Below are 16,386 nucleotides of genomic sequence, written 5' to 3'. Positions count from 1 at the left end.
CATGAAACTTAAATTACTAAGGAATGTTTTATGCAAACCGTGGCTATAAAGTTTATGAGCCAATTCAATAGAATCGAATCATCTTTGTTTCAATTGTGTCTTGTGTAGTTACATAAGATCTCATAGAAATTGAACAACTCTTTAACTAGTTCATTTGAGTCCCTTGAACTAGTTATGGTGAAGAAGAACAAGGTTAATATGAAATTATCATATGGTTAAACTTTTGGGTTACTTGTTGAAACAACATATACGTACACGTTTGGGCATTTTCACAAACCCAGTAAACGTCTACCCAAGTGTGTGCGACAAGCTAAGTTTTCGATCTAACGCTTGAGAAATATTAGCTTGAATCTAAATCAGGTTTTAATCTAACGATGAATATGGATTGCTTTGTAACTAAGGCAAAACCCTGATTTGAAGGCTATATAAAGGAGACATCTAGCATTGTGCAAAACTAATCCCCACACGTCTGTGTGATACTAGTGCACTCGCTAGAGTCGATTCTCCTTTAACCTTTGGTTTTCTTCTCTAAAACCAGGTTAACGACTTAAAGACTTCATTGGGATTGTGAAGCCATACCGATACTACTTTTATCGTAGTTGAGTGATCTGATCTTGCATCTTCTATTGTACGAGTACAATCGATTGATTGGCTTGAGATCATGAGAGTTCTCCGATAGGCAAGATAAAGAAGTCACAAACATCTTCGTCTCACTGTTTATGATTCATCGAAAAACCTCCTGTGTAATCAGGAAGGATTGTAGAGAGGTGATTGATTAATCTAGGTTGTTCTTCGGGAATATAAGACCGGATTATCAATTGGTTCCTGTTCACCTTGATTTCATATCTTAAGACGGAACAAAACCTAGGGGTTATCTGTGGGAGACATATTTATCCTTTGATAGACTTTTCTGTGTGAGACAGATTTGTTTATTATCAAGTCTGTGATTTTGGGTTGCAACAACTCTTGGTTGTGGGTGAAATCAGCTAAGGGAATCAAGTGCGCAGTATCCTGCTGGGATCAGAGGCGTAGGAGTACAACTGTACCTTGGATCGGTGGGAGACTGATTGGGGTTCAACTATAGTCCAGTCCGAAGTTAGCTTGGAGTAGGATAGTGTCTGTAGCGGCTTAATACAATGTGTATTCAATCTGGACTAGGTCCTGGGGCTTTTCTGCATTTGCGGTTTCCTCGTTAACAAAATTTCTGGTGTCTATGTTATTTCTTTTCCGCGTTATATTTTATATAATTGAAATAATACAAGTTGTGCGTTCGTGATCATCAATTGGAAATCCAACCTCTGGTTGTTGATTGATATTGATTGATCCTTGGACATTGGTCTTTGGTACCGTCCAAGTTATCTCTCTTTGATAAAGACTCGCAGATTTCTATTTGCTTGAGTAAAGATCAAATCGAGAGATTGAGATATAAACTCTTTGATATATATTTTTATTGATTGAGTCTGACTGTCTAGTTGATTTTCATAAAAAGTATATTGGAGTTTGTCCATATAGATTGCTAAGCAAAATATTGGGTGGTGTTGTTAGACCCCTGCTTTTTCAATTGGTATCAGAGCAGGCAAACACGTTAAAGACCTTATAAGTCTGTCTTTGTGGAAATCCGTGTCTGTAGACAGAATCTCATACGCATACCAAAATGCCTCCTAAAGCTGTCAACTTTGTCAAGTGTCTCGGAAATACCTCAAAGGATCACTCCTTAGTTGATTCTTCCGAATCCCGAGGTAGGAATACTGTCTCATCTTGTGTCAGCCACTCTTCCTCCAATGAGACATTGGACATAATGTCTAAATCTGAATTGGAGCTCACCAGAATTACAAAAAATTCTATTGAGTTTGTTGATCTCAAGGATCATGTACATCTCATTGATGAATTCGAGAAGTCTATTGATTGTGAACAGGTACTATACAACATTATAGGGTCGTTCTCTAAGGAAATTGATAAACTTCTTCAAGAAAATAATCTACAGCGTGAAAAGATTTGTGATCTTGAAAAGCTGGTTAAAGAAAGCTCAATTAGAGAAAATTGTTTGATTAAGACGCATTCATCAGATCTAGACAGACTTCGTGCTGAGAAAGAGAAACTTGAAACATCACTTGCTCTAGCCCACGGACAGTGTAAATCCTTGGAAAAGGAAAACTCTTCCTTAAGAAGAAATTCTTATGCACAAACTAATTCTCATGAGTAACTGTACAGAATGAAATTTTCTCCAGATGAAGATTGTGTCAAGAAAAGTTTTCATAACTTACAATCTTCTCTGGTGGCTATGAAGTTTAAACAAGTACCAGTGTTGCTTCTCCTCCACGAATTTGTACCTTCTGTGGAAAAGGAAATCACTATGTTATCCATTGTTTTGCAAGAAAGAAACATATTTCTGAACTTCACAAATTGCTTCTTTCTACTGTCAATGGAGTAAATAGTCGGACGACTGCTACAGTGAAGGTCCCTTTCACAGGAAACCAGGCATCTTATAAAAATGATCTCTCTCCTTGAAATCATTACAGGACATTTGTAAACTCTCGGGCTACCAATGAAAGCATGTCCTGTGCTTATAAGAACAAATCTAGTAAATCTAAGTCTAGTGTGTGGAGACCGATTTCGGAAAATCCTCTAGAACCTATTTCTAGAGGTCCTAGACTTTGTTATCAGAAAGAGTCCTCACATATGATTCCCAGAAGGACTGTGAGACGTTCCCTCGTTTCTGGAAACTTCCAAGGAAGGACAAGAAATGCTAAATTCAGATATCCTGGAGGAAATAACTGTTATTCTCTCAGAACCTCTACTACCTAATAACAAAATGTCTATTCTTGTGTCTAACTTGAGAGATACAAGAATGAGGATTTGTGATATGCTCAAGTATTGTGCTATTTTTCTCCAGTTTGTATATCTTATGTTGTATTGTTGTGAGTACTTCTTCCTTCTGTCACTATGATCTTTTGGAGATAGAGAATCTTTAAAAGCAACATGGTATGCAGTTTTCCTATTTTGAGCCAATTTGTTCTTTGGCTGGCCCACGAACGTCCATGTCTCCTCAAGAAACTTTAGGGTTTCCATCTAGGGTACTCACGAACATATATAAGTCTTATATGTGTTTCTTTATTCTTCAGAAAGGAACTCTATGGAATCTGTTCCCAAAGATGAAGTTAACCCTATAGTTGAGGATGATCTCAAAGGATGTGATTCTGGTCAAGAGTTTATACGGAAGAAGATGCTTGAAAGAAAAGAGTATAACACTTGGATTGGTGAATCTGTCTGATTCGTGCTCAGAATGAAGTTAAGATTGAACTGGCTAACCTTCAATTGCAGATAAACCAGCTTATTGATGGACATGCACAAATCCTTGGTACTCATAATATCTTGATCATAAATCAGAAGAAATTTATCCTTGACTGTGCAAAGACTCGTCATTATGCTCGCACCATTGATCGGAAAGTCAACGTTCTAACTTTTGAACATGGTGTCTCTACGGTCAACATGGTCAAGGATATCAGTGATTCCTACTTTGATGGACCATTTTAGAGGTATGAAATCATCAAGGAAAACTAAGTTTTTATGCCTAGTATGTCTTCTTTTTGGATTAGTTGGAAGAATAACTAGTGATTTGAATAGCGATGATTGTGACTACACATAGCTATTTTTGTTTTCATCTTCTTATGTTTATTTTTTAGGTTTATTGGTATTAAATTCTAAAAATATTTGGAGGATGATGTTATTGCAATATTGATCTTTATGATTTTGTGATATTGCAATTTGTTTATGGAATATGTATTGTTTGCATCCGTGAACTTGAAGGTCTCACATGCGGTCAAAAGTAAAGTCGTTCATGAATCGGTATTCGTATTGATGAAAGGACGAATGGACTTTTGACAAATACAAAAGTTATGCCTATACAGTCATGTATTTGATGGAAAATAAGATAAAATCTTTTGTTTCACAAGGATAAAGTCTATTATGTCGTTATGATGGAAAATAGAATAGATCCTTGTATGTTATCCACGGTATCGATCTTCATTGATCCATTTTGTTATGTATTACCGTGAACGCTCCATTGTGTGATTTATGTCGAGCACGATACAACTAAGTCAATTATTCTTATTGGCTTGTTGGTTGTTCCATAAGATGATATATATCGATCATTATGAACTAAATTAATCATCTTGGTTGGTTATTTAGTTATTTGCTCCGAAAGTCTTCTTTTGTCGAGAAAAATCTTTTGACAATTAAATTGATTACTTTTGTAATTAGTTTGGTTGTTTGTATTCCAATTAGATTAATTATAAGTTCTCTTGTAATTAGTCTAGTTGAGTTTTCTTATATTCCACAAATTCTTGTGTTGAGTATATGAACGACTATACTAATCATGTTCTATTGGTTGATGTAGTCGTGTATTCCGTAAGGTTTTCCTTATGTTGAGTATGTGAACGATTAAGCTAGTCATCTCTGTATGATTACCTTAGTTGTAGCTCCGTAAGTTTACTTATGTTGAGCACCTTCAATTAAATTGATCACTTTTGTGGTTTTATTTAGTTGCGTATTCCAATTGAGTTAATCATGAGTTTACTTGTGATTAATTTGGTTGAGCTTTGGATATAGAAAATCATTTCTATGGTTTTTGGTATCCAATTTAAAAATCCTTCTTTTCTTTCGAAATCAAGGTCGCTCTTGTTGTTCTTTTGGGAATGACATCAAATGGGGGAGAGTTCTTTTGAACTTGTGCTTAATGGTAATATCTCGCGCGGTGTGCGGCTGTGGAATTTTATAGGGGTTATCTTGTATCTTAAAACTCCTTGATGAATGCATTTAGCCTCGGCTTTATGACTGCATCTAAATTAAGTTGGTATGTATTTTTATTTTAGTCTATGAAATGTCTCTTGTGAAAATTTCATTATGATCCCGTTCTTGTACCTTTGCCAATTTTATTGACAAAAAGGGGGAGAAATAATGTAGTTCACACTACAAATACATATGGTTTTCGGATCATTGTGTAAGGGGGAGTGGTTTTCCATGATCGAGATGGAGTATTGACTAAGGGGGAGTGATACATATCATCGTAGTATTATTGTTAAAGTCGTGATACAATTGGACTTTAATGTTACATAATAATACTATGACACTGTATGATGATCGAGAATCTCGATTTCTCTCATTGTTATAGCTACGGATCTTCAACAACGGTGATGCTAAACTTACAACCTTTGGGATCATTAGAGTACTTGGAAGGACGAAGATTTCAGGGAACGTTGAAGATTAGACTATGGAATATGAGTCACTAAAGTTTACCTTTGTCACTAAAATTGACAAAGGGGGAGATTGTTAGAGCATAGCTTGGTCAACCTCGCATGCGTTGCTATCTCAAGCATGTTTGTCAATGTTAGTGATCAAAACTATGAGTATTGATTTCTAGCCTACATAGCTGAGTCTCGGACTAGGATAGAAAAGTGTAGCTGAGCTCAAGGACTTCATGGCGATTCATCATACAACGACGAATATCTATACAAGGAACTGTGGAACTTCATCAACAAAAAGGTATGTGGAGACTTGAACTTATCTATCACTCAAAAGTCTATCTCTTCTATCTCCTACTTCTTATGAGACAAAAGTCGTATGCTATATAGACTAGATCATACACATTTGACATTTCGAGCTGAGTATTCATTGCTTATCTTTTTCTCGAAATCGTGTGTTGGTAAAACGTTTCGCTTTGATCAAGTTTATCTTCACCTAGTGACGAAAGTCATAAAAGTTTCAATCACTTTGAGAATTGCTCTGACGTGAATCGATCTGTGAATAACGGCTACATAGCATCTGTAGTTGCAGGAAATCCTACACTACACCCCTCATATGATTTCATTGTTAATCAACTCATTTTTAGGTTTACACTCTTAATTTTATTGATTAATCTTTGAATGTCTTACAAGAAAAGATAAAGAAATCAAGAATGATCTCTGCTCTGAACTTTCTCTCTCCTATTTACTTGTTTCTTACTCAAAAAATATCTCTCCCCTTCTTTACAACTCGAACACTATTTATAAGGAAATACATAGTGGATGACATCTAATTTGTCCTTTATTTTCGGATATGGTCTGCGACATTCTCGCAACCTTACAAATGTTAATTTCGCAAACTCTCTAATCTTCGCAGGACTATCACATCTTTCTCATGATCTTAGATGACGTCATTTATTTTATCATTTCTGAAATTATTCTGCGACGCTGTTATGCTGTGTCATTGATAATTTCGCTGAAACATTGTCATTGCGAAATTCTGATCATACATCTTTCCTCTTATCATATCTTCTCTGCAAAGTAGAGAATGATGTGAGAAATGTCGTAGATGCTTATCTTTTCATATTCTGCATTTATCACACGTATTCTTTCTTCCATTTATTTCTCGACACGTCTTTTGTAACCGTTATTTTTTAACCGCTTATATCTTTCCGTATTAATCGTGTTTATTCTAATCGAGGATAAATTCCCTCTATATATATTCCTTTTCACTCTCTTCTTCTTTCTTTTTATCTTCTCTGCAACTTCATCGTTCTTCTGCAAATTCCATTATTTCAACTTTTCTTCTTTCTTCTTCAATCTTTTTAATTTCATCTTCATCTTCATACTATTTCTTCTGCAAATCTTCATAGTTCATAATTTTCTTCGAAACAATCTCCCTGCTATTATCTTTCATGGATTCATCAAGGTTAGTTTTCTTTTTTCTTCTTTATGAGTTTTGCTGAAATTGATCTTGTTTATTGCCTTATTTGAAGTTGTTTATGTGATTCCCATACTCTTGTTATTTCAGCAAAAACGCTTCCAACACTAGATTTACAGTTCAGAATCCTAACATTCCCAAGTCGCAGCATAAGGTTGTTGTGCATAAAAGAAAGTCTGCGAATGAGAAGGTAGTAAGAAACACTATCCTTTTATAATAAAAATATTGTTGCCTCTGTTTCTTATCTGGATTGTAATTCGCAGGGTGATAAATATGTTAATAAACCAAACAAGAAATCTTGCCATCTTAAAACTGTTCCAACTTATGTTCCCTTCCATTTACTCATCTCTTCTAAATATTCTGCGACATCTTCGCAAGATAAACCTTTATCTCCAATTCGCGAAAAAACTGCCTCAGACTTCATTTCTTCAGCTGACCTCTCAATGATTGAAACTCCCATTGTTGATCCTGCTGTGAATGAAACCTCTTCTCTTCCCATTGAGAATGTTTCTCAACCTTCTATCTCTACCAATTCTTCACCTAAGTCTCTTCCTCTTTCGAAAGAAACCGTGGAAGGGATAGATATTGCCTTCAAAGTTTTATCTGAAGTTCTGGATGATGTCAAGAAGTCTTCTATGATCCTATCAAGTCTAATGTTTGCGAAATTCTGAGCAAGCATTTGGGTTCTGACAGAGCTGCTTAGCAGACAGCTTTGGAAAACGAATGTAATGCTCTTCGTCTCGAAAATCAGAAGCTTCAGAATTTTTTAATGGATCGTGATAATCTTCACAAGAAGAATGATGAATCGAGAGGTATAATTTTCTTATCTGTGTCTTTAATTTGCCTTCTTAATGGTTTTATCCTTCCCATATTTAATTATCCTTGAAATCCCTCTTTCGCATGTTAAGCTTTAAACCAGAAATGAATAATGGAGAGATATAAATTTGAATCTGATGTTGAAGAAGCCCATGTTGATAAAGAAATCTTGATGGATCAATATAACCAATTAGATAACCTCTATTCATATTCTCTTGATCATATAAATAATCTTACCAATGAAAACGCCCAATTAATTCAATGACAAGATTTATTAAGTAATGAAGTATCTCGTCTTTCTTATTCTTTAAATAAAGCTAATTTAGGGATGGAAACTTTATCAGATGAGAATAAAACCTTGTCCCAAGAGAAGAGAACTTATTTAAACAAGATGGCGATATCTTCGCAACAACTTAGTATTCTTCAAAAAGTATGTGATGACCAAGAGCAATCTCTTCGCTCTTTGAGAAATGAACTTAAAGAAGTAACAGAGTCATCTATCGCTGAAAGAGATACACTCATTCAAGGTAGCATAGCTTTAAGTGTAAAGGCGAATCAGCTTATAGAACAATATTCCAAATTAGAAGAATCTTATTCTTCTCTTGCGAAGAAAAATGCCTTTCTTATTTCTAAAGAGAAAAATCTTCAATCTCGACTTAAAGGTTTAGTTGGAGATAAATTTGATGACGCAATGGACCGTTGGGAGAATAGTTGTCTATCCTTGATTCAACACCTTTTTTCGCAAAAGGAAGGTAGTCATAATAGTTTGACTGCCTTAATTATCTTTTCGTTGTCATATCTATCTGAATTCTTTATCTTAATAAAATTTTGTATTCTATCTTTCGCAGAGTCTGAGAAGAATCTTCATTCTTCCATTTCTGTTTTGGAGGCTAAAAATATTCATTCGCAAAGAAAATGCATTGCTCGTCTTTACCCTTACTGGTTCTCGCGACCGAGCAGAAAGAAGACTTGATTATCTTGCTTATTTTAAGGATATTCAAGATAGGAATCATCAGAGAGCACTTCTTCGCCAAGTTCATCTCCGGGCTGAAGTCCTTGTAAATGACATTTTATTTTCCAAATCTCTTCCTCCTACATCAATTGATCCTTTAAAAGTACATGATAATGAAGTTCCTCGTCCTACTGATAGTGATTATGATTACGAAAGCGGTGCAGAGGATAATTTCTTAGAAGATGAAGAAGAGGTTCTTCTAAAGAAGCATCTGCTGGTGTTAATCAGAATGAGAAAGAAATTTCTCCTGAAGAAGTAATTGCTGGCGATAATCAAGATGCTAGTCAAGGCGAAGATCAAAACCGAAATGAAGGAGAGGCTTGCGAGAATATTGGCGAAGAATTTCTGTTATCTCCTGCTACTGAAATTAATACTGAAGCTTGAGCTTCTTATTTAGCTTTGTCTTCTTGAACTGTCTTATTTTTATCACTTTTGCGAGTTACATTTTTCAACCAACTTTGGAGTCAACTTTTCCTTTTAATATTTTGTTGATGAGAAAGATAATGTTTCTTGTGTACTGATTCCCATACTTGCCTCTCATTATCTTTCTTGCAAAAAATAATCTGTTACGAATACTTATAAATATTTTGTTTGATCATATGGTCTTGTTTTGCCTTCCTAATTAAAGGTCTTATTATGCCACCTTTTGTCATTGCGACAAAATCGCAGGACGTCCTTGCGCTTTCATGCAAAAACCCATTGATCTTTCCTTAACTTTTTCTTTTGTATTATGGCCTCTTCAGGAATGTTGCGACAATATGACAGGCCTAAATATTCTTGTGAAAATAAAGTCCCATGACATTGCCGTCTTGCGACGAAATCGCAGGACGTCTTCGCACTTTCATGCGAAAACCCATAGATCTCGTCTTATCCTTTTCTTTTGTATTATTGCCTCTTCAGGATTGTTGCACAAATATGACAAGCCTTAATATCCTTGAGAATAGAAAGCCTCATGACATTTGCGTCTTAAGACACTTATCATTTCCCTAATGGAGGGTGCCATCCTTATCTCCCCCCTGGTTGTCCCTTCAAGGAGGCGTACTTCTACCATACAAGGTTAGCTCCTCCCATCCATTCTTAACAACAACCAGTTGTTTTCGCAGCCTCTTATCCCTTTTACCTATAGGGTTTATGGTTACGAGACTGCACCCTAAGTGGGGTTTTCTTCAGGCCGAGTGCAGTATAAGCCAAGACTTGTCAAGACTGACAAGGTACGCTTCAAACGTCCCTGGCACTCTTGACTCAACCGTGTACCTCGGCGCCTTGATCAGATCTTCACTCCTTGGGAGAGTCCTTATTACCTTAGTCGCCCAACCCAAGTCATATGCTTAAGCTGAGAATCCAAGTTGCCTCTCCCGGATGGGCTTTATTGACCCCAAATCTCCATGACTTAGGTTCCGGTGGCGGTGTAGCCTTTCCCTGATCCATGTAACAGGTACCCCCTAATATGACGTACTTTAGGTCTTACATTTGCCTCTTGCAAAATTTTATTCACGAATTAGGGTGTACGCCATAAAGATTCGCCCCTTTCTTTTATGTCATTGTTCTTTGATTATCTCTGCGAAAATTTTGCACATCATGATCTTGTTTTGATATGAGTTATCCTGCAATTATTCTTTCAGAATTCATAACTTCTTAAAGCTTCTTACGGATAATATCTTTTCAAGTACAATCTGTTCCATGGTCTGTCCAATCTATGACCAACATCTCTTCCTTCTAGATCCATTAGTCTATAAGCTCATGTTCCAACTATCTCCTTAATGATGTAAGGTCCATCCCATTTTTTCGCTAATTTTCCACCATTTTCTCGCTGATATATTGGTGTTTCTTGCAGAACTAAATCTCCTGGTTGAAATTCGCGTATTTTGACACGTTTGTTATATTCTCTGGCTAATCTTCGCTGATAATTCTCCATACGTTGTAAAGCTTTTTCTCTTCTTTCTTCTAATTCATCAAGTTTATTTAAAATCAAACCCGCACTAAGATTTTTCTCCCAAGCTTCTCTTTTTGTTGTCGGAATAACAACTTCTGTTGGTAACACCGCTTCAACTCCGTATATTAAACAGAAAGATGACATTCCAGTAGCTCAGGGGCGGAAGGAAGGGCGGGCTAACCCGGGCTGTAGCCCCCCCTCCCCCCACTAAAACCTGAACAGAGTAGAAATTTATCCTCGTAAAAATTAAAATTTACTTAGTCCACCAACTGGGATGATTTAGTCCACCGTGTGCTAGTTGTTAGCCCACGAGTCACATTTTTAATCAACCATGCGTCTTATTTGGTCAACTTAATTTGCAAATGAAATATAAAAAAGTAAAAAAAAATAAAAAAAATAAAGTGAGATAAGGGGAACAAGTACAGGAGAGGCTCAGAGTTTATCAATTTAGTTCCTTCTTTAGCTGAAATTGATTCAATTTACGGATGCAAACTATTTGACAAGATCCACTTTCTTCAGTTATGTAAGTACTTTCTTAATTGGATTCATGTTAGACATTTTAAGGGATTGGGTTAGTTAGAAAGAACTTAATGATACTTTAAGGGTTTGGGTTTGATTTTGATGGAAGGTTAACGATTTTCTAAGATTGATGTAATCATGTTACAAGTAGATTATTGAAATTATTCAATTTTTCACTGATCTAGTAAGTAATTTCTAGGGTGGGTTTTCTTAGAATTGTGTTAATGAAGTATCTTGCTATTTGAATAAATTTTAAATTTCTTATGTATGAAATTGGTTTTATTTTCTTAACATTGGTGCTAAAAAATTAGGATCATGGTGATGATTATAAGTAATTTCTAGGATTTGGGTTCCCTTAGAATTGTGTTAAAACTGTATCTTACTATTTGAATGATGTTTTAACTTTCTTATTTATGAATTTGTTTTTATTTTGTTAAAATTGTTGGTATGTGACACAAATTTTAATTTTTTATGTTTACAGTACAGGTGACATTTACAATGTTTACTCTTCGTCAAGGACCGCCTAAGCGAGGGAGAACTATTATGGAAACATATTACAAACCTCAATCTAGTCAAATGACTCAAACAGAAGAAGCAGCAAGAAGCAATGCTCCATTTTCATCTTCACCAAATGCTAGAAATCATGAAGTAGAGTTGTAAACCTTAGACATTAAGAAGTTGAAGCAATGGATAACCAGAGAGTACCTGACGTTGTCTAAAATGCATGTCACAAAGAGTCGAAGTGTACCATTTGTGAAGCTAATACTGGTCGATGGTTTTTTCTTTTTGGTAGACCATGTTTTTTGTACATTTGTATCAACCAGACTACTTATATACATAATGAAAACTCTTTTGTACCGATGCCTGATTGTGTTCTCTTTAGCTGATATAAGTAATGAGGTTTCAAAGAAAGATCATTTGAAATTAATCTTTTTCTTTCAACTGACTAGTTCATTGGTATAGTAAAACTGCAGGTTGCTTTCGAGGAGTGGTCGGACAACCATGGAAGTAAGGATGGATGCACTTTCTGCGATAAAATGGGTAACAACCTCATTTTATATTTCACTTCAATTTTTCTGCCCGTCTTTATCATGCTAGCTAAAAGTAATAATAGTATGGCGTGAAAAAAAAAATTAGCCCCCCCTTTCCGAAATCCTGGTTCCGCCACTGCAGTAGCTTCTCTTCTAGTTGTATTATAAGCCCATACTGCATTATGTACTTGTTCGCACCATGCTCTGTGATGTCCTTTTAATTTCTTCTTTAATATATCTGCAATTGTTTTGTTTGTTGCTTCTACTTGCCCATTAGCTTGTGGATACAAAGGAGTAGATTTTCCACATTTTATCTTGAGTGCATTAAGTAGCATTTCTATATTCTGTCCTTCAAATTGTTTCCCATTATCAGATACCAACTGTGCAGGAATTCCGAATCTGCAAATGATATTTTCGAATATGAATGTAAAGATTTTGTCGCGAATATGCTGTACTGTCTTCACTTCTGTCCATTTCGTGAAATAATCTGTTGCGACTATTAAGTATCTTCTTTGTCCAAATCCTGGTAAAAATGGTCCCAAAATATCTAAGCCACACTTTCCAAAAGGCCATACACTAGTTGAAGATGACAATGGTGCTCCAGGTGCATGTATTTTCTTTCCATGCCGCTGACAATCTTCGCAACGTCTTGATATTGTTTTGCATCTTCATGCATATATGGCCAGTAATAACCTTGCATTTTTGCTCTATGTGCCAAAGATCTTCCTCCACTATGATTGCCAGCATCCCCACTATGTAACATTTTTAGCACCTTTTCTCCTTCCTCTCGTGTCAAATATCTGAGTGATGGTCCATTAAAGGATTTTCGGTATAGAAATCCATCTCTTAATTCATAATTCGTCGCACGGCTTTTTAATTTGTGTGTTTCCAATCTATTTCTTAGTGTTTCTCCTTTCGCCAAATATGCATGAAGTTCCATTCTCCAGTCTTCGATATTGTTCATTTGTTCTTCTTCTTCATTGTCTATTATCATCACGTCCACGTCTTCTTCTTCTTTATTGATTGATGGTGACAGAAGTGTTTGTATTTTTATGCATCTCGCAGTTGGATCTGTCATCATGCTTGAGATGAAAGCAAAAGCATCTGCGAGTCTGTTATCTTTTCTTGAAATGTGCCTCCATTTTATTTTTGGGATTTTCGCTGACAATTCTTCAACCAGTTTCTTGTATTTCTTCAAGGATGGTTCATTTGTAGTATACTCTCCCTTTATTTGGCGAATAACTAGCTGCGAATCACTAGTGATCCTGACATTTTCTAGTTTCATTTCTATTGCGAATTTTAAGGCATGTATCACAGCTTCATATTCTGTTTCATTATTAGTGGATGCAAATTCCAATCTGAATGACAAAGCCATTTTTATTCCTTCTGGCGAAATTAAAACAATTCCAACTCTATTTCCTTCTCCATTTGATGATCCATCTACCAATATCTCCCATCTATTTGGTTCTGTTAATAAATCTTTTGGATCTCCATGTTCTTCTACATCCATCATTTCTTCTACAGCTTCATCTTCTTCTAAAGGAAATTCTGCCAAGAAATCTGCAACAACTTGTAATTTTGGTGAAGACAAAATTTCATATTTAATATCAAAGTGGCCTACTTGTGCATTCCATCTCTCCACTCTTCCTGATCTTTTAGAATTCTTCATCACTGATTCATTGGTACTTTTGTTAATACCCTTATCTTGTGTGCTTGAAAGTATATGCGGAGCTTAAATGATGCATAAACCAATGCTAAGATTAACTTTTCAATCTTTGTGTTATTCTTCTCATCAGTATTAAAAGTTTTGTTAATGTAATAAATGGGTTTCTCCGCTCCTGCGTCTACTCGCAATAACACAACACTTAATGCAGGCGATGTCGTCGCAAGATAGATCAATAATTCTTCTCCTGATTTTGCTTTTTGTAAAATAGTTGTATTCATAAGATGTTCTTTGATTCCTTGAAAAGCTTTTTCACATTCATCAGTCCATTTAAATTTCGCACCCTTCTTGAGTATATCGAAAAAATATTTGCATTTGTCTGATGATCGCGGAATGAATCTCCCCAGCGAAGCTAGAATCCCATTCAACTTCTGTACATCTTTTATTGTTGCTGGTGTTGGAATGTCACGAACTGCTTGCACTTTTTCTGGATCAACCTGTATTCCTTCTTTTGATACAATGTAGCCTAAAAATTTTCCCGATGCAACTCCAATAGTACACTTCTCAGGATTCAATTTAATGTTATACTGCCCCATTTGTTCAAAAATCTCCCTCAGGTCTTGTACATGGTCTTTAGCTTCTTTACTCTTTACTAACATGTCATCCACGTATACTTCTAATGTTTTGTGTATCCATTTTGCGAACACCTTCTCTACCATTCTTTGGTATGTCGCTCCTGCGTTTCGCAAACCAAATGGCATTTTCGTGTAACAATATAAACCTTTAGGGGCAAAGAAAGCAGTATGTTCTTGATCTTCTTCAGCGAGAAGGATTTGGTTATACCCTTTGTATCCATCTAAAGATGATACCCTATCATTTCCCGCTGCGGATTCCACCATTTGAGGAATATCTGGTAACGAAAAACTATCTTTGGGGCAAGCTTTGTTTAAATCAGTGAAATCTATGCAAATCCTGATTCCTTTGTTTTTCTTTGGGACAATGACCATATTCGCTATCCATTCTGGGTATTTAACTTCTCTTATGATTCCCGCCTCAAGCATTTTCTGTAATTCTTCTTCTATTTGGGAATGATAAGTTGTTGCAATTTTTCTTATTCTCTGTTTAAATGGTCTCACATTTTTGTTAATCTCCAACTTGTGGCATGCAATTGATGGATCTATTCCCGGTATCTCATCCATGTTTCCTGCGAAAACATCTTTATATTCTCGCAACAAGTTAACAGTTCTTTCTTCTTCTTCCATATCCATTTTGGTTCCAATTCTCAATATTAGAGGTTCTTCTATAGTCCAAACGTTTATTTTTTTTGTTGGTTCTGCGGCAGTGTAAGTGGGTTTAAGTTCTCCCATTGGTGTTGGTTCTTTTATCATTTTCATAGGTCCTTCTCCTTTTTCCGAAATTTCGCTGGGTATTCCTTTGCCTTCTTTCGCCCTTATCATATATACTCTAAATTCTTCTTCTTTCTTTGCTTGCTTTGCCAACTTTCTGCGAAATTGTTTCTTTTTTGCTTGTCCTTCATAATGCTTTACTTCAATCTGATGACATAATTTCGCATTGTCAACATCTCCTCTGATTTCACCTATTCCATTTGGTGTGGGGAATTTAATACATTGATGCAACGTTGATACCACAGCTTTTATCGCATGTATCGATGGTCTTCTTAATAACATATTATATGGCAATTCCATATCCACCACGCATAACATTACATGTGTTTCGATTTCTCCAAGTGGAATTCGTACCACCATCTCTCCTTTAGGTTTTGTTATGGATTTTCCAAAGCCGTGAACAAAATATGTTGAACTGGACATTTCTTCATCTTTAATCCCATTCCCCGGAATGCGTGATAAAATATTATATCCACTGAACTTCCTGTATCGATTAAAGTTCTCTTCAATATCCATTCTCCTGTGGATTTTGTCGTTGTCTCCCTCTTTTTTTGCACAATTGGCACTGTGACAACCAATGGAGATGTGTGGTTCAAATTTTCTTTTGGTATTTCTGCCGCCATGAATGTAATTTTTTGCTTTTCCCAATCTTTCAAGGGTGATATCTTTTCTACCGCTGTAACTTTCCTTCCTTCAAAATTTCGTTTATGTATTCTTCCTTTGATGTTTTCATGGAATTCATTAATCATCGTTTTTGTTATCATATTACACTCCAATCTTTTGTCATCTACATTAATTCTATTGATCTTTCTTCTAACCGATTCACTGATTTATTTAATCACTTTCTTGATTTGAATATCTTCAACAACAATGTTCAACTTTCGATCTTCATTCCCTGTTTCTAGCGCCATTATGTAGTTGCAGGAAATCCTACACTACACCCCTCATATGATTTCATTGTTAATCAACTCATTTTTAGGTTTACACTCTTAATTTTATTGATTAATCTTTGAATGTTCTTACAAGAAAAGATAAATAAATCAAGAATGATCTCTGCTCTGAACTTTCTCTCTCATATTTACTTGTTTCTTACTCAAAAAAGATCTTTCCCCTTCTTTACAACTCGAACGACTATTTATAAGGAAATGGATGACAGCTAATCTGTCCTTTATTTTCGGATATGGTCTGCGACATTCTCGCAACCTTAAAATGTTAATTTCGCAAACTCTCTAATCTTCGCAGGACTATCACATCTTTCTCATGATCTTAGATGACGTCATTTATTT

The 16,386-nt window shown here is 35.7% G+C and overlaps 1 long non-coding RNA gene across 1 annotated transcript; it reads left to right on the top strand.

Moving 5' to 3' along the window:
- The first annotated feature begins 10,858 nt into the window (after positions 1-10,858).
- LOC113286361 lies at positions 10,859-11,861 on the top strand. Its single transcript, XR_003329249.1, has 2 exons — positions 10,859-11,004; positions 11,482-11,861. It is a non-coding gene; the product is annotated as an uncharacterized LOC113286361 (long non-coding RNA).
- Positions 11,862-16,386: the final 4,525 nt, after the last annotated feature.

This window comes from Papaver somniferum, chromosome 6 (assembly GCF_003573695.1).
Source record: "Papaver somniferum cultivar HN1 chromosome 6, ASM357369v1, whole genome shotgun sequence".
In the NCBI taxonomy this organism is placed as follows: domain Eukaryota; kingdom Viridiplantae; phylum Streptophyta; class Magnoliopsida; order Ranunculales; family Papaveraceae; genus Papaver; species Papaver somniferum.
The sequence above is the reverse complement of the archived record's forward strand: the minus strand, read 5'-3'. Positions and strand labels throughout refer to the sequence as shown.